This window comes from Zophobas morio, unplaced genomic scaffold, assembly GCF_036711695.1.
Source record: "Zophobas morio isolate AGI-343-1 ecotype UQ-CSIRO unplaced genomic scaffold, CSIRO_AGI_Zmor_V1 ptg000017l, whole genome shotgun sequence".
Lineage (NCBI taxonomy): Eukaryota > Metazoa > Arthropoda > Insecta > Coleoptera > Tenebrionidae > Zophobas > Zophobas morio.
In genome coordinates, this window is record NW_026972122.1 from 3,101,459 (window position 1) to 3,120,279 (window position 18,821).

Below are 18,821 nucleotides of genomic sequence, written 5' to 3' on the forward strand. Positions count from 1 at the left end.
ATCTTTGGTAACTAATTTTACGAAAAAGTTTTACAGAATGTTGGAGACCCCTAGTGAAAACATTTCCAAAATTTTTATTTTTGGATTCCTAGTGTTTAATTTTTGGAAGAGTTTAAAAGAAGCTCAGAGAATGCTGGTATTAAAAAACGGGATCTTGGCATCTAATTGTATGAAAGAGTTTCAAAGAAACTCAGGGACTCCTGGTACTTCATTTTTGAAAAAAAAAAAGGAAAAAATCCTCGGGATCCTTGGTACCAATATCTAATTTTACGAAAGAGTTTCGAAGAATCTTGGGAACCCCAAGTACCTAATTTTTCAAAGTTCCCTCAAGTGTCCTTTGTTTAATGTCAAAGACTTTTGGGGCTCCTGGTCTAGTTTTTAATTTATAAATCTGAAAAAATTCTCAGGATCTTTGGTAACTAATTTTATGAAAAAGTTTTAAAGAATGTTGGAGACCCCTAGTACCTAATTTTTCAACTTGTCAAAGTTTCAAAGACCTTAGAAATCTAGTGTCCTTTTCTGATGAAAAAGATTTTTGGACCCTTGCAGTTTTATTTTTGAAAGAATTTGAAAACATTTCCATAATTTTTATTTTTGGATTCCTAGTGTTTAATTTTTGAAAGAGTTTAAAAGAACTCAGAGATTGCTGGTGTTAAAAAAAACGGGATCTTGGCACCTAATTGTATGAAAGAGTTTCAAAGAAACTTAGTGACTCCTGGTACTTCATTTTTGAAAAAAAAAAGAAAAATCCTCGGAATCCTAGGTACCAATATCTAATTTTACGAAAAAGTTTCAAAGAATCTTGGGAACTCCAAGTACCGGATTTTGATGAAATAAATGTGTAATTTGTAAATTTGTTTTATTAATTCTAAATAATAACGAAATAGGTTACCTTTAATAAATGCTATTTCAGTTCATTTTACATGCAGTGTCTCAACATTTTTAACGTCACTGAGAAGTTAGGATAAAAATTAATTCTTTTTTTTGTCAAAACTGCTGTTAATTATTAACACAATATTTACAAATGCAAATTCAGTTACTTCATGCTAAAATCTTGGTTAGCAAGTTTGAGATTTTTGTAGCTGTAATTAATGTGCAGAATTATTTAAATTTGAAAATTAAATTTCTTCTACACGAAAATAATAATTAATTGCAAAATTTTATTGCAAACATTAAATTATTATTAATGTCAGAAATATGAAAATATAATACATCAAAGAATTAAAAAAAAAACTCTTCATGAATCTCTAAAAAATAGGGTGTCATTAAAAAATTGAATGTCGTAGCCAAAAACGAATGACCGTTAAACATTAATTTGTCAAATCCAAGTGTAGTATATTTAAAACGATTTATATGGTTTACTTTTCTAAATGGCTCCTTGATCGTATTTTATTTAAATCACCCGGTATAACACCGTTGAAAATAAATAATTCCCTTCTATATATGCGTATACAAGAAACGTTGAAAAATGAACGAAAAGTGTGTGTAACGTAATGCGATAAGTACTTTAAAATTAAATTTTTGACCTGACAATTATGTTTTAATCTAACTTTAATTACCACAATTTTAAGCTAGCTAAGTTTTAAACGCATTTTTACTGAATTGTCGTGATTACAAATACACCGAAAACTGGTAAATCGTACGAATCCTCCTCATATTTATTAGGGTTAGGTAAAAACCAGGAAGGTACATCAGGTGGCATTTCTAAACAGCTATTTTAAATAACGCTCGTTAAATGTCCATTTCGACTAGCAATAATCCTTTTCCTTCAAAAGTTTCGTGATAAGCTCCGAAAACTGGTAATCTCTCATCCGTCTGTAAAACGAAGCTCTGGTTTCAACATCCTTGTTAAATTAATCACGCGATTAATTAGTCCTGTCACCACATTTAAAAAATACCAATTGTTATAAGATCAACCAAATTTTCAACAAACAGCAATTTCGTCTAAGTCAGTGAAGCGTACATTGATTAATTTATTAACAGCAAAGGACCTCGTCCTGATTTAAATTGTCCAAGTTTCATCATCTACCAATATATTACACTAAACTTGTGATGAATCGGTATCTGGAGCTCGGTTCAAGTGCTTTCAGTTTTCGATACTAACTTCGAACGGTTTATTGCGGATTATTAATATGTATTAATTTTGGGGGCAATGAAGTTGTTCGATAATACATGAGGAAAGAACTTACGACTCAGTTTTAATTTAAATTATTCACGATTATGAATTGTTCTTGTCAAATTATTATTTCAAATAGTAAAAACATTGTTTTATGCAAACGTCTTGATAAGTTTCTAAAAATATTAAATTTATTCTAACTACATTCTAAATAAAAATAAAAAAAAAATTGTTTCCGCCCGGGATCGAACCGGGGACCTTCCGCGTGTTAGGCGGATGTGATAACCACTACACCACGGAAACAAGTTACTCTAATTCGTCTCGACGAAGGTTATACTCTACTTCCCGATAATTGAGTCAATATTATCTTTAAAACTATTTAATAAAATGTTGCAATGATTTAATTTGAAATTTATTGAATTTAATTCTGCTCTAACCTACTCCGAAACAGATCCGTATTATAAAAATGTCGTTTCCACGAAAACCTTTACCTGAGTTAATTCCCGGTCCAGAGCTCTTACTTTTAGTCCTATAATTAGCTACTCCAGGGTTGGGCAAAATACACTTTCCACTGTAATTGAAGTACAAAATACCAAATACTTCAATTGAATGTATTTGAAATACAAATTACAAAATACATTTATGTCTTGTAGTTGAAATACAAAATACAAAATAGTATTTCAAATACTTTTAAAAATACAAAATATGTTCAGGACAGTGGCAAAAATAAAATTTTGATAGAAGCTCGTTCCTAAAAATTTTAAAGTTAACTGTCAGAATTCTTTCACTATCTTTATAAGTTGGTCCTGTATTCCATGTCCATCTAGTGTTAATTTGTCGAAAGTAAAACGCGTCGTTAAAAATATTATGACATTTCTTCTAGTTAATTTTATTCCTAGTTAGAACCAAACACTGCTGCCAACATAAATTGCGAAGTCCTCAACCGTCATTTAATTTAAACTATGGCGCTTCTCTATGTTCTCTGTTACAACCATAGAATATCCTGTTACTTCTCGAAGTACACGAACATATACGAATTAACACGATCGCAAAACTGTTGTAATGAGCGCGCCGTAGTTTGATAAAATGTATTTCAAGTAATTGAAAATACAAAAATACAAGTTAAAATGTATTTGAAATACAAAATACAAAATACAATTGTGTCATGTATTTGAAATACAAATTACAAAATACAATTGTATTTCAAATACTGTATTTCAATTACAAGTAGTTCAAATAGCGCCCAACCCTGAGCTACTCCAATTACTCACACTTAATCTTCACTGTACGATATCAGGAATTTAAACATCATTTAAGTATAAATTGCCCATTTAAAATGTATTTGGAAATGGATGATCGAAACATTTAACATACATTTTAAGCATAAGTTAGAACACTTGTGAGTTATATTACTGACTAGTTATATAAGGAGGTAAATATAATCCATAAGATGAATATCACGCAAGAAACTTCGTGCACTCTGAAAGCTCTCCTCTGCATAGTATCTATGCGCTTGGGGAAAGTTAAATGAGACTTTTAAGCACACTAAGAGTATGTTATCACAGTATTATTAGGATTAATATGCAGCATTAATGAGACTAAATAATGAACGCAATTTGTAACAAGTAGCAGTTTGTAGTTTATAAGCCAAATAAATATACTCTGTGGTACAATAAATCAGCAACAGCGTGTGGACTATGACTTGTAATTAAAAACAAACCTGTTGGCAAAGCTTATTTACCTTGACTAAATGACCTTTTGATCTCGCACTTAAGATTATTACTGGAGTTTAAGAAGGGTAATTAAAGCTTGATGCATTTAGTTCTGAATTAATATCGTGTGGTTTCTGCAGTTTTCGACGAACCTTATTGATTTACTGAGGAAACTTTAGTAATTTGAAAATTAGTTTAATCAGGTAATCAGAGATAATATTAATCAGAAATTATTTGTGTATTCACTTTGTCAAATGAAGCATTTCAGTCTGAAATTTAAATGTTACGATAATATTCGTTATTGACCTGAAATTTCTATTAAAAAAATGGTTAATGAAAATAACGGAAAGCAATTAAAAGATGTAGAGGACTTTTTCGTAAAAAGGAAAAACTGAAATATGTCTTTTAAATTAAAAAAAAATCTTAGTTCTAAGTGGCGAATGAAGACAAACAAACTAAAAAATAGCAATAATAGTTTTTTTTATATAATTTTAAATATTGATTACAATTTATATATATTTTTTAAAATTTATATTAAATGATTAACCAATTTTTTATGTATTCATATTTTTGTAAAATCACTTAGGGAGATACACATATTCTCAAAAAATTAGGTTTCCTTATACAGTGGACGCCGCTTAATGTGATCACTTCGGGACTCAGACAAATTGATCACACTAACCGACTGATAATAATAAGCGAAAACCACCATCAAAGACAGTAAAACTTGAAACAAAGCAAAATCATGAACAAGACAGTGTTTATTATGCTGGTAGATGAAGGTACATAAACATTAGAATTTATTTTAAACTTTGGTTATCATTCTGAGAAAGGAACCCCCGATTTCCTTTTGTTGTTTTAGAAGTTTGTTAAGAAAGGGCTGAGATTTTTTTTTCTCTGATAAGCTGAAATCTCGTCGTTTCGACGTGATCATTTTTACTTAAGTACTGCTCAAATTTAAAACAGCAAAACTTCGTTCATTCAAAAGACGAAAACGCACTGATTACTAAAGTCTGTCACTGATTGTGGTTGTATAAAGTGAGTAGTATAAGCGAATGCAGCTTTTGCGAGCAATGAATGTTCATTAAAACACAATACTAGTTTCGGTCGTCTCGCTTTTCCAAAAAAGCAATTCCCGCTTGTATAAAAATTGCGAGATTGATCACAATAAGCGAAATATTGATCACAATAAACGGAAAAACTGTAATGCATTGGTATTGCATGGGACCGTTCCAAGCCATTTTGATCACACTAAGCGGTTGATAACATTAACCGTGTTCATATTAAGCGGCGTCTACTGTAGTTGTTTAATTGAAAAGTTTTCGTCTATCATCTTTAAATAAGATAATTGGTTTGTTTAGAAATGCAACACTGTTGGGATATCTCTCAACGTAAAATATATTTACAAAATTTCGGAAATTATTTGGCTATATCGTATACAATGTATTCATATTTTAAGTTCTCGAATAAGGTTTTCGAAAAATTTGATTTGAAAAGAGAAGCTGTGAAAAAAATCAAAAAATCATACACGAGTATTCAAAAATTGAGATTCCTTTTGAAAATTCAAAAATCTGGAAAAGCAGATTCAAAAAGTATAAAGTGTCAATGATATCCGAACAAAATTCTCGAAAAATTTGAAAATGATATTTTTAAATATTTCCAAATCTCGAAAAACGCTCAAAAATTCCTAGGGAAGGGTATTAAAAAATTGAGAATTTTGAAAAGTTAGGTGCCTAAAAATCTTCTCAAAAATATTTAGGATATAAATCTTCATGAGCTGAGTCGGAAAACATAAATTGTTAATGGTCTTTAAGCAAGATTTTCGAAAAATTCGGTTTGAAAATGAAATTTTTTGGGTATCTCGAAAGCTCAAAAAATATACGGTTTTTGAAAAGCTGCCTAAAAATCTCCAAAAGTGTCAAGTTTCAATAGTCCCAGGTAAAAACTGGAAAAGGGATTTTTAAATATCTCGCAATCTCGAAAAATCGTCAAAAAATCGTATGGAAAGTTTGCGATTTTTGAAAATTTGTCCAAGAATCCTCAAAAAGTTCTGGAATATATATAATTCTCGACAAGCCGATACTAAAGTAAAAACTTAAAATCCCTGACAAAAATTTTCGAAAAATTCGGTTTGGAAATGGGAATTTTAAATTTCTCGAAGTCTCAAAAAATTCATGTAGTGGGGTAAAAAAATGAAATTTTTGAAAATCTCTCTAATTATTCTCAAGAATTGCTAGGTTATAAAGTTTGATGATCCGATTCTAAAAACAGAAAATGCTAATGGTCTATGGTTTGAAAAAACTAATATTGAAGATTGAAAAACTAAGATTTTTAAGAAGTATCTTAAAAATCCTGCTAAGACTTTTGAAATATTTAGAAAGTTCGGAAAAGCTAAAAAAATTCAAACGCCAGAGAAAAGTTTCCTAACAGAAATTCTGGGATATAAATCTTAACGAACTGATTGGAAAAATGTGATATACTAAAAGTCCCCGAATAAGATTTTCAAGTCAATTTGGTTTGAAAAAAATTTGGGATATTAGATCTCGACGAGGGATTTTGAAAAATATAAACTGAAAATGATCCCCAAAAAAGATATTTGAAAAAGTTTCGGTTTGAAAATTATATTTCTTAAATAACTATCTCGGGAGCTAGGAAAAAGGTAAAAAAATTCGTACAAAAACTTAAAATTTTTGACAAATTGCCCAAATATCCTCAAAAAATTCTGGGTTATGAATAGCACCTAATTGGTACGAAAATCATAAATTATTAATGGTCGCCAAACAAGATTTTTCAAAATTCCATTTGAAAATAATATTTTCTAAATGAAGAAAGTAAAACAGAATCATGAGGGGGAATTGGGATTTTTGTAAAATTGTCTAAAATCCTCTTTTCAATTCGAAAAATTCGATTTGAAAGGAGAAGCTAGGAAAAATGCCAAAACATCGTACAGGAGTATTCAAAAATTAAGATTCTTGAAAAGTTGTGTGTGTAAAATTTTCAAAAAATATTTTGAAGTATAGGTATATTTTTCAATATTGAAAAACGCTTACAAATTCATAGATTGAAAAATTGAAAATTTTGAATAGTTAGGTGCCTAAAAATCTACACGGGCTGTTTCAAAAAATATAATAAAAGTTCAATGGTTTCGGACCAAGACTCCAGAAAAATACGACTTGAAAATGGATTTTTTTTAAATACCTTGAAAGCTTGAAAAAAGGTCGAAATATCCATTCATATTGAAAAATTAAGATTAATAAAAGCGCCTAAAAATTCTCAAAAATGTTTGGGATAGAAATCTTCATGAACTGAACAGAAAAATATAAAATGTTAATAATTTTTGATCATGCATATCGAAAACTTCGATTAAAAAATGAGATTTTTTAGGTACCTTGAAAGCTAAACTGGAAATGGGAATTTTAAATATCTCGAAATCTCGAAAAATTGTCAAAAAGTTATATTCCCCTGTATGGAAAGTTTGAGACTTTTTAAAGTTTGCCTAAGAATCTCAAAAAGTTCTGGGATGTATATGATTCTCGACTAGCTGATACAAAAAACCTGATTTTTAAATATATCGAAATCTCAAAAGATGCTCAAAAAATGAAAATTTGGAAAATCTATCGAAGTATCTTCAAGAAATGCTGCGATATAAATCTTGACGGGCCGATTCTAAAAACAGAAAATGTTAATGGTCTCGGACCAAGGTTTTAGAAAAATATGGTTTGAAAAAATTAATATCCGGAGGAATGAAAATCTGAAATTTTTATGAAGTAGATTAAAAATCCTCCTAAGATTCTGGGATATAGGATATCGATAAGCTAATTCGAAAAATATAAATTGTCAACAGTCTTCCAACTAAATATAAAAAATTGGTCTAAAGAGTTTAGACAGTACTTCCCTCGCTGTCGGAAACTTGACGACTGCATGCCTATTGTGTTTTTTCTCATTACATTTTTGTAGTGGGAATTTAAAAAAAAATGCGATGACGTCATCAACATTTTTGCAAGGACACGTATATCAGTTTGGGATAGATGTAGTGTAATACTAAGAATAAAATTATTATATGTATTCTCAAATTTTCAGGAAAATGAATTGGGTCGTTTTGAATATTGATTTGTAATAATCAATAAAATAACGAAACAATTTACTCACGTATACGTATCCCAGGCAGCTGAAAATCGTGTATGTATAAACATTCTTAATTTAAGATGACAGGCGTAACAGCATACTTGAGAGTCAAACAGAGAAACTGTAAACAAAACGACCATCGGTTTTATTGCTTCGACTTCCGCTTATTATATAAAACATTGGGTTTTATTTTAATTCTTGACGGTGAAATTCACAATTGGTTGATTATAAACATGTCTATTTCACATTCGCGGAACCAAGTGAACGCATAAAACAAATGCAGGTCTGTAATGTTTAAGTCGATGTAAATAAGCGTGCTACCCTTATGTTTCAACCGAGTTTTTCCTTTAACAAATTTTGTGTCTACCAAATTGGGTTGGTTGGGGTGTAATACTAATAATAAGTGTTGCCTTTAATTTAATCAATAAAATAAATTGACTTCATTAATTTTTTTGAACCACCTCTTAAGAAAATCTAAAAAATATGAATGGAATGATAAATCACAAGTACAAACTCATCATATTTTTTGCATTTTAGATAGGATTTATTCAGCAAAATTTAAGGGTGACGTCATCAATTTTTTTAGGAGGGATGAACAAATACATTTTGAACAAAAGTTTACCATGCTTATAATAACTTTAGAATATTCCCAAGATTTCAAAGCATTCGGTTTTGTAATTCCTGATTAAATCGATAAAATAAATTCACGCCTTCATTAATTTTTTTGAGTCACCCTGCATATGCAAATCCAAAAATATGAATGGAATGATAAATCACAAGTACAGACTCATCATATTTTGTACATTTTAGATACGATTTATTCGGCAAACTTTTGAGCTGACGTCATCAGTTTTTTGTAGAAGATAACCAAATATATTTTGACTAAAAATTTATTATGCTCTTTATAACCTTAAAACATCTGCAAGATTTCAAAGCATTCGGTTTTGTAATTCCTGATTAAATCAATAAAATAAATTTACGCATTCATTAATTTTTTTGAGTCACCCTGTATATGCAAATCGAAAAAATTTGAATGGAATGACAAATTACAAGAAGAGACTCACCATATTTTGTACATTTTAGATAGGATTTATTCAGCAAAATTTTGTGGTGACGTCATAAATTTTTTAGGGGGGACGACCAAATACGTTTTGATCAAAAATTTACCATGCTTATGATAATTTTAAAATATCTTCAAGATTTCGAAGCATTCGGTTTTGTAGTTCCTGAGTAAATCAGTAAAATAAATTTACGCTTTCATTTATTTTCTTGAATCACCCCGTATATGCAAATCCAAAATATCTGCACTTACCTGGCAACAATTATTGTAACTTGGTCCAATTTTTAAAATTTGGAGATATATATCCTCAATGACACTCACTCTTCAACAGTTTTTTTCGAATTGGCTTCGCATTTCGCAATCGCAACTGTTTCGTCTCGCCACCCAAACAAGTGATTCCCCCCGCGCCGCTCGTCGTTTCCAACTTCTGCTTTTTGTTATGGCTGGGAGTTTGTTTATATAAACTATGTCTCAACGTGCGATAAAGAAATGACACGGTCAGTGGCGTAACTGAAGCAAATGCATATGTACTTTTTCTCTGCTTCTCTCGATGTATAAACATTAACAGTCGAAGTTAATCATGTATTGACAATATATGAAATGATTAAGAGATATTCTTCCGATCACAAAAAAAAATTTCAACATTTGCTATTTATGGTGCTTATTCACGAACACACAATAACAAATAAATAAATATTATAACATTATTGTTGCGAAAATCGGAAGTGCTGTTCTTGATTTGATGGGCGAAAAAAGTTGGAAGTGCCGGGATCTGTTACCGGAACTTCTAATTGCACTGCACACTCCACCTCCACTAAACCACAGGCCACAGTTGCTTATGTTAAAACTCATCATATTTTGCACATTTTGAGTTAAACTTTTTTGGCAAAAATTGTAGATGACGTCATGAATTTTTTCGGGGGAATAAACAGATATATTTTCATTAACAATTTACCATGCTCACAATCAATTTTAACCATCTGCAAGATTTCAAAATATTCAGTTTAGCAATTCTTGATTTATTCACTAAAATAAAGTGACTGATTCATTTCTTTTTCTGAGTCACCCTGTATAAGCAAGTTAAAAAATTTGAATGCAATGATTAGTTACAAGTGTAGTCAGATCATATACTTTATTCAGTAAAATTGTGAGAAGACGTAATGAATTTTTTTTGGGGTTGATAAAGAGATACATTTTGATTAAACAGTTACCATGCTTACAATAACTTCAAAACGTCAAGATTTCTAAGTATTCAGTTTTGCAAAATCAATTCACTCCGTCATTAATTTTTTTCAGACACCCTGTATAAGCAAATATCAAAAATTTTACAAGTATAGTCAGATCATATACTTTATTCAGCAAAATTCTGAGAAGACGTAATGAATTTTTTTTGGGGTTGATGAAGAGATACATTTTGATTAAACAGTTACCATGCTTACAATAACTTCAAAACGTCAAGATTTCTAAGTATTCAGTTTTGCAAAATCAATTCACTCCGTCATTAATGTTTTTCAGATACCCTGTATAAGCAAATATTAAAAATTTTAAAAGTATAGTCAGATCATATACTTTATTCAGCAAAATTCTGAGAAGACGTAATGAATTTTTTTTGGGGTTGATAAAGAGATACATTTTGATTAAACAGTTACCACGCTTACAATAACTTCAAAACGTCAAGATTTCTAAGTATTCAGTTTTGCAAAATCAATTCACTCCGTCATTAATTTTTTTCAGACACCCTGTATAAGCAAATATTAAAAATTTTAATGCAGTGATAAATCACAAGTATGGACTCATCATACTTTACACATTGAAGATGGCATTTTTTCAGCAAAATTTTGGGGTGACGTCATAAATTTTTTAGGGGGGACGACCAAATACATTTTGATCAAAAATTTACCATGCTTATGATAATTTTAAAATATCTTCAAGATTTCGAAGCATTCGGTTTTGTAGTTCCTGAGTAAATCAGTAAAATAAATTTACGCTTTCATTTATTTTCTTGAATCACCCCGTATATGCAAATCCAAAATATCTGCACTTACCTGGCAACAATTATTGTAACTTGGTCCAATTTTTAAAATTTGGAGATATATATCCTCAATGACACGGCAAATTTTCGAGCTGACGTCATCAAGTTTTTGGAGGGGATAAGCAAATATATTTTGACTAAACATTTATTATGCTCTTTATAACCTTAAAACATCTGCAAGATGTCAGAGCATTCCGTTTTGTAGTTTCTGATTAAATCAATAAAATATATTTACGCATTCATTAATTTTTTTGAGTCACTCTGTATATGCAAATCCAAAAAATATGAATGGAGTGATAAATGACAAGTACAGGCTCATCATATTTTGTACATTTTAGATATGATTTATTCGGCAAACTTTCGAGCTGACGTCATCAAGTTTTTGGAGGGGATAAGCAAATATATTTTGACTAAACATTTATTATGCTCTTTATTACCTTAAAACATCTGCAAGATGTCAGAGCATTCCGTTTTGTAGTTCCTGATTAAATCAATAAAATATATTTGCGCATTCATTAATTTTTTTGAGTCACTCTGTATATGCAAATCCAAAAAATATGAATGAAGTGATAAATGACAAGTACAGGCTCATCATATTTTGTACATTTTAGATATGATTTATTCCACAAACTTTTGAGATGACGTCATCAAGTTTTTGGAGGGGATAAGCAAATATTTTTTGACTAAAGATTTATGATGCTCTTTATAGCCTTAAAACATCTGCAACATTTCAAAGCATTCTGGTTAGCAGATTAAAAATTAAATTTTAAAATGTTGTTTTATAATTTTGATTTTTTTTTCCAAAAATCTGGATGTTTCGGGTGAAAAGTCGATTCAGAGTTGTAAACTACATGTGTAGGACTATGTTATTTTATACGATTGAAAACCCATTTACTATGTACAATTTTGAAGTGACGTCATCGCTTTAGTGGTGGGGATGATTCGACAAATTTTGGTTAGCGTTTTACCATCTACATGATATTCTTAATATAAATACAAAATTTCACAACAATCGGTCGAGTACTTTCGGAGATTATCTGTCTAATAAAAATCCGGGACAACAGACGGACAGACGGACAGACGGACGGACAGACGGACAGACGGACAGACGGACAGACAGACGGAAATGGGAGACCTATTTCTTCGTCTTCTAGGGGTCATGAAAGATCGAGAAAACGTAAAAGTAGAGAGTCGGCCGACGGACTCGATTACAATACTTCCTTTGCTTACGCTCGGGAAGTAAAAAGTCTATTTGAAACTGAGATTTTTGAAATATCTGGAAAATTCGGAATAAGTTAAAACAATTCATACGTGTGAGTATACAAAAACTGAGATTTTTGAAAAGTTGCCTAAAAATCCTAAAAAATTGTAGAATATAAATCTGGACGAACCGAATCGAAAAATCGAATGTGTTAATGGTCAAGATATTGGAAAAATTCAGTTTGAAAATGAAATATTTTAAATAGCTGGAACAAGCCAGACATGGTCAAAGATTTCGAACCGAAAAAAAACGAAAAACTGAGATTTTTAAGAAGTTGATAAAAATCCCCATAAGATAAGAATAAGAAAATTCGATTTGGAATGATGAAAGTTTTTAAATATCTCGAAAGCTTGAAAAAAATCAAAAAATTCATACAAAAGATTGTGATTTCTAAAAAGTTCTCTAAAAAATACTCAAAAATTCTGGGATATAAATTTCGACGGGCTGATTGAGAAGGCGTAAGGTCGCCGAAGGATATTTTCGAACAATTTGGTTTGAAAATAACATGTTTTGAGTACATCGAAAATTAAAACAAAAGCCAAAAAATTCATATGGGGAGATATCGAAAAACCTAGATTTTTAACAAGTTGCCTAAAAATTCTCAAAAAATCCTGGGATATGAATCTCAATGATCTGATCTGAAGACCAACATTTTCAAAAATTCGGTTTGTACTGTACCCCATTTACTCCAATTAAAAAAAAATTCAGCCCCGTAGAGAAAAGATCTTCAGATTGCAATTCATCAAAAATAGAATATTTCTTCACCAAAGAAAACACTTTTAATTTTCCAATCGTTCAGGCAGCATTAAAAATAAAATCCCAGTGTATACACGTCCCAAGAAAAATCAATCGTGTCTTGCGCAAATTGTGTAAAAAATACAAACTATTATATCTGGAAAAAAGAATCAAAAATAGCGTGTGTGTGGACAATAACTTCTCTCCCGCCGTTTGCTGTAAACAATAAACACAGAATAATATCGAAAAAAATTTTATTGCACAAATCAAATTACATAATAATAATTTTTTAAAGTTGTACGGTATGACACTAAATTTAACCCTTGCAAAACAGAATAATTTTAATAAATCTAACATCGAAATTTAAAGCTACTTTCACCACAGAATAATTTTGAAAAATTTCGAACCGTATATAGATTTCACAAATGCTTCCGATATCATTTCACCCCATCTACGGATGTGACCTCCTGACCACCTATACAGTCCATATTGTCTGTCACACTAAAAACTGCACTACTTTCCAACGGTATTCTCCTCCCCAGGAACTGCAGAAGTCTGGGGCTCAGGTATAGGTGGAGTTTCCTTTGAAACGTCGTCTTCAAGACGTTCTGGTTCTACGATGTCGGATTGAAGAACATATGTTACGGGAGCCAAGCAGCTGCACCAAGGACTTTCAGATGGTTAGCGCTCTAGTAGTTGAATAATACGATGATTTAAGTAGTGTTACCTACCTTACGGGTAGGTCTTCATTGGATTCTCTTCTTTCAGCCATTATGGGACGATATTTGGGCTTTTCGTGGGTTTATGAACCATTACTGGGATATGACGTCGAAAGCACTGATCGTCTTCAAACGACGAATTTGTCGGCACAAGAGGGTTTTTACAGAGGTAGGTGGATAAAGGGCGGTTGAGTACCTGGTGGTGAGGGGTTTGTAGTTGTGATTTTAATGACGGTTCTTTGGAGGGGGTGAAATGCTAAGGAAAACAAAGGAAAATAGTAAAATGTGCCAAAATTTTGACTAATTTTTATGGATAATAATAACAATAATAATAATAGTAAGTTAATAACGCCAAGTTGTTGCGAAAGTTATTTAAACATCTAGGTTAACATAGTATTTATCAATAAACATAAATAAATTACTTAGTGGCGAATAATATGTGTACTAAAACTGCACTTTTTAAATAACTATTTATTACATTTTTTATTATCATAGTCAATTCATCGCAACGTTAAAATTCATCGCAATGTTTTTTGTTTCCAGAAAATTAACTTTTTTATATGTAGATTCTTAAGTTACAATAAATTAAAATATACTTAGTACTATCTACATTTTTAGTTAAAAAATAAGGGGCAATATGAGAAAATCAAGTTCTCATAGATCAATAAAATGCAAACGGATTAATTTTACTTTTGTAAAATTTAAAATATTGATTGCAATTCAAATGGATTCTTTTTAATTTGATAGACAGAAAATGGTTAACCAGTTTTTTAAATATGTAATCGTAGTTTTGTAAAATCACATACGAATATACATATATTAACAACAAATTAGGTGGCTTTATGGTTGTGTAAGTGAAAGGTTTTTGTATTCATATTTTTAGCATCAAAATAAAAATCATGTTACTGAACAGACAAAATATTAATCTCAGGATCTACTCGTGCATGGACTTATTTTAGCCCATGAAACACGATCTGCTTTTGAAAAAAATTTGTAAAGTTGTATAAAAATTCTCAAGAAATTCTGGGATATAGATCTCGACGAGCTGAATCAAAAACTATAAAGTGTTAATGGTCCTCGACCAAGATTTTGGAAAAATTCGATTTGAAAATGAGATTTTTTATTTATATTGAAAACTAGGAAAAAGTCAAAAGAATCATAGTCAACAACCAAATATAACGTGTCAGTGGTCCCGGAACCGGAACAAAATTTTTGAAAAATACGATTTGAAAATGATTTTTTACTTCCCGAGCGTAAGCAAAGGAAGTATTGTAATCGAGTCCGTCGGCCGACTCTCTACTTTTACGTTTTCTCGATCTTTCATGACCCCTAGAAGACGAAGAAATAGGTCTCCCATTTCCGTTTGTCTGTCCGTCTATCCGTCTGTCCGTCTGTCCGTCTGTCCGTCCGTCTGTCCGTCTGTCCGTCTGCCGTCCCGGATTTTTGTTAGACAGATAATCTCCGAAAGTACTCGACCGATTGTTGTGAAATTTTGTACTTATATTAAGAATATCATGTAGATGGTAAAACGCTAACCAAAATTTGTCTAATCATCCCCACCACTAATGCGATGACGTCACTTCAAAATTGTACATAGTAAATGGGTTTTCAATTGTATAAAATAACATAGTCCTACACATGTAGTTTACAACTCTGAATCGACTTTTCACCCGAAACGTCCAGATTTTTGGAAAAAAAATCAAAATTATAAAACAACATTTTGAAATTTAATTTTTAATCTGCTAACCAGAATGCTTTGAAATGTTGCAGATGTTTTAAGGCTATAAAGAGCATCATAAATCTTTAGTCAAAAAATATTTGCTTATCCCCTCCAAAAACTTGATGACGTCAGCTCAAAAGTTTGTGGAATAAATCATATCTAAAATGTACAAAATATGATGAGTCTGTACTTGTGATCTATCACTCCATTCATATTTTTTGGATTTGCATATAAGGGTGACTCAAAAAAATTAATGAATGCGTAAATATATTTTATTGATTTAATCAGGAACTACAAAACGGAATGCTCTGACATCTTGCAGATGTTTTAAGGTCATAAAGAGCATAATAAATGTTTAGTCAAAATATATTTGCTTATCCCCTCCAAAAACTTGATGACGTCAGCTCGAAAGTTTGCCGAATAAATCATATCTAAAATGTACAAAATATGATGAGCCTGTACTTGTCATTTATCACTCCATTGATATTTTTTGGATTTGCATATACAGAGTGACTCAAAAAAATTAATGAATGCGTAAATATATTTTATTGATTTAATCAGGAACTACAAAACGGAATGCTCTGACATCTTGCAGATGTTTTAAGGTCATAAAGAGCATAATAAATGTTTAGTCAAAATATATTTGCTTATCCCCTCCAAAAACTTGATGACGTCAGCTCGAAAATTTGCCGAATAAATCATATCTAAAATGTACAAAATATGATCAGTCTGTACTTGTGATCTATCACTCCATTCATATTTCTTCGATTTGCATATACAGGGTGACTCAAAAAAATTAATGAATGCGTAAATTTATTTTATTGATTTAATCAGGAACTACAAAACCGAATGCTTTGAAATCTTGCAGATGTTGTATGGTTATAAAAAGCATAATAAATTTTTAGTCAAAATATATTTGGTTATCTTCTACAAAAAACTGATGACGTCAGCTCAAAAGTTTGCCGAATAAATCGTATCTAAAATGTACAAAATATGATGAGTCTGTACTTGTGATTTATCATTCCATTCATATTTTTGGATTTGCATATGCAGGGTGACTCAAAAAAATTAATGAAGGCGTGAATTTATTTTATCGATTTAATCAGGAATTACAAAACCGAATGCTTTGAAATCTTGGGAATATTTTAAAGTTATTATAAGCATGGTAAACTTTTGTTCAAAATGTATTTGTTCATCCCTCCTAAAAAAATTGATGACGTCACCCTTAAATTTTGCTGAATAAATCCTATCTAAAATGCAAAAAATATGATGAGTTTGTACTTGTGATATATCATTCCATTCATATTTTTTTAGATTTTCTTAAGAGGTGGTTCAAAAAAATTAATGAAGTCAATTTATTTTATTGATTAAATTAACGGCAACACTTATTATTAGTATTACACCCCAACCAACCCAATTTGGTAGACACAAAATTTGTTAAAGGAAAAACTCGGTTGAAACATAAGGGTAGCACGCTTATTTACATCGACTTTAACATTACAGACCTGCATTTGTTTTATGCGCTCACTTGGTTCCGCGAATGTAGAATAGACATGTTTATAATCAACCAATTGTGAATTTCACCGTCAAGAATTAAAATAAAACCCAATGTTTTATATAATAAGCGGAAGTCGAAGCAATAAAACCGATGGTCGTTTTGTTTACAGTTTCTCTGCTTGACTCTCACGTATGCTGTTACGCTTGTCATCTTAAATTAAGAATGTTTATACATAAACGATTTTCAGTTGCCTCTCATATTAGACACGGACGCCGTATACGTGAGTAAATTGTTTCGTTATTTTATTGATTAAACAAATCAATATTCAAAACGACCCAATTTATTTTCCCGAAAATTTGGGAATACAATAATTTTATTCTTTGTATTACAGTACATCTATCCCAACTGATATACGTGTCCTTGCAAAAATGTTGATGACGTCGTCGCAATTTTTTTTTTAAATTCCCACTACAAAAATGTAATGAGAAAAAAAACACAATAGGCATGCAGTCGTCAAGTTTCCGACAGCGAAGGAAGTACTGATGTCTAAACTCTTTAGACCAATTTTTTTAATTTATTTTAAATGATTAATCGATTTTTAATGTATTCATACTTTTGTAAAATCACTTAGGGAGATACATATATTCTCAAAAAATTAGGTTTCCTTGTAGTTGTTTAATTGAAAAGTTTTCGTCTATCATCTTTAAATAAGATAACTGGTTTGTTTAGAAATGCAACACTGTTGGGATATCACTGAACGTAAAATATATTTACAAAATTTCAGAACTAATTTGTCTATATCATATACATTGTATTCATTTTTTTAGTTCTCGACTAAGGTTTTCCAAAAATTCGATTTGAAAAGAGAAGCTATGAAAAATGTCAAAAAATTATACAGGAGTATTCAAAAATTGAGATTCCTAAAATTCTCAAAAATCCGGAAAAGCAGGTTCAAAAAGTATAAAGTGTCAATGACATCCGAACAAAATTATCGAAAAATTCAATTTGAAAAAAATATTTTTAAGTATTTCTAAATCTCGAAAAACGCTCAAAAATTCTTAGGGAAGTGTATTAAAAAATTGAGAATTTTGAAAAGTTAGCTGCCTAAAAACCTTCTCAAAAATATTTGGGATATAAATCTCCATGAGCTGAGTCGAATAACATAAATTGTTAATGGTCTTTGAGCAATATTTTCGAAAAATTGGGTTTGAAAATGAAATTTTTTGGGTACCTCGAAAGCTCAAAAAATATACGGTTTTTGAAAAGCTGCCTAAAAATCTCCAAAAGTATCAAGTTTCAATAGTCCCAGGTAAAAACTGGAAATGGGATTTTTAAATATCTCGAAGTCTCGAAAAATTGTCAAAAATTCGTCAGAATGGAAAGTTTGAGATTTTTGAAAATTTGCCCAAGAATCCTGAAAAAGTTCTGGGATATATATAATTCTAGACAAGCCGATCCAAAAAACTTAAAATTCCAGACAAAAATTTTCGAAAAGTTCGATTTGGAAATGGGAATTTTCAATTTCTCGAATTCTCAAAAAATTCATGTAGCGTGGTAAAAAATGAAATTTTTGAAAATCTCTCTAATTATCTTCAAGAATTGCTAGGATATAAATTTTGATGAGCCGATTCTAAAAACAGAAAATGTTAATGGTCTCGGGCCAAGATTTTAGAAAATTATGGTTTGAAAAAACTAATATCGAATATTGAAAAAGTGAGATTTTTAAGAAGTAGCTTAAAAATCCTGCTAAGATTCTGGGATATAGGATATCGATAAGCTGATTTCAAAAATATAAATTGTTAATAGTCATTCAATTAAACATATAAAAGTCTCCTTGAAAATG

At 30.6% G+C, this 18,821-nt stretch overlaps 1 protein-coding gene and 1 non-coding gene across 2 annotated transcripts in view; both read right to left on the reverse strand.

The window, feature by feature from the left end:
• LOC135130591 (latrophilin-like protein LAT-2) overlaps nucleotides 1-18,821 on the reverse strand; it is a 204,977-nt gene that overhangs the window by 74,635 nt on the left and 111,521 nt on the right. The gene's annotated exons all lie outside the window — the stretch shown is intronic.
• Nucleotides 2,347-2,419, reverse strand: Trnav-aac (transfer RNA valine (anticodon AAC)). Its single transcript has one exon. It is a non-coding gene; the product is annotated as a tRNA-Val (tRNA).